A 1,302-nucleotide genomic window follows, 5' to 3' on the forward strand; every position below is an offset into this window, starting at 1 on the left:
CATGCCAATTCTCTTCCCACAATACTGACTACCAGTGTCAGTTCTCGAAATCCTACTTTAGCTGCCTGTGCCAATTCTTAAGTGCCACAGAAAGAAAGGGGAAGAAGTTTGCCGGAAATGCGTCGGCGGAATATTAGGGGGGAGAAAGAAAAGTTGAAAGGAAACGCCTTCAACTTGGTGCAAGTTAAAATGAAGGGAAAAAACCTCTATTCATAAAATGAGATTTTTCTCATGTTCCTCATTTCCCCAATGTGGGACTTGGGAGCTTATATTTTATTTTTTTCAAAACTCTTTCATGTGGGACTTTGAGAGTTGTTTTTTCAAAACTCTCCTATGTGGGACTTGGGTGTTTTTTATATTTCACACTCAAAAGTTCTCACTCATGGTTTTCAACTCACCATGTTCCAACAGAAAATATAAGGAGAAATAATAGAAAATATAAAATAAACACCAAGTTGAAAAAACCAGAAAACAAATAAATACATATTTATGCATCATGCTTACATAAGCTGACATCAGCACTGGCTTCTCTTGCACACGTTTACATCGGACAAGGATCTGTTGTCCCAAACCCTGTCCCAAATTTTGTCCCAGACCAATCCTATTATGCCACGTCAGTTAAAAAAAATTAAATATTCATAACTTTATCAACGTCTGATGTCAGACTTACGTTATCCCCATTGACACCACGTGTCGCCTCCAGAGACTACCACAAGTCCTCTCTTTCGTGTGCATGACACACATCAGCCACTTGCTTCCTCATGCATCCTTCCTCATCAAATTTACTTTTTGGTGGACTTTGACTGAAATATTACAGTCTTAATCTACCTTTAAAATTATTTACCAAATTAGTTCATTTTTTAAAAACTCGACAACTGGATTATCAAGTTTCTTGTTTTTTTATGCTGCAAACACAAACTCGTCCCTGCCAAAGGAGTTTGTAATTTTTGTTATTTTTTTAATAATTTCAGGTTAAAAAAATGGAGTTTTCCATTTTTTTTTTACTTTCTTCACAAGCTGCCGTTTTAACTCTGAATGGAGTTTTATACTTTTCTTTTCAATTTTATTCCTTCCAAATGTCGCGCCCCGATTTTCGGCTGCACGACCTCATTAGAGTCGCCACTACATTTTTTTTCAGTCAAAAAATGTAGAAAAATCTTTCGGCCCAATCACATTGGGCCTTGGACTTTGATATCCAGGTTCGGGAGTCGATTACACCCTAGGGAAGGTATTAGCACCCTAGTTGTCCGTTTGAACGGTACCCTATTATATTGCATGGATTATTAATTGTGTTATTATTAT

Source organism: Lupinus angustifolius, unplaced genomic scaffold, assembly GCF_001865875.1.
Source record: "Lupinus angustifolius cultivar Tanjil unplaced genomic scaffold, LupAngTanjil_v1.0 Scaffold_428, whole genome shotgun sequence".
Taxonomy (NCBI): Eukaryota; Viridiplantae; Streptophyta; class Magnoliopsida; order Fabales; family Fabaceae; genus Lupinus; species Lupinus angustifolius.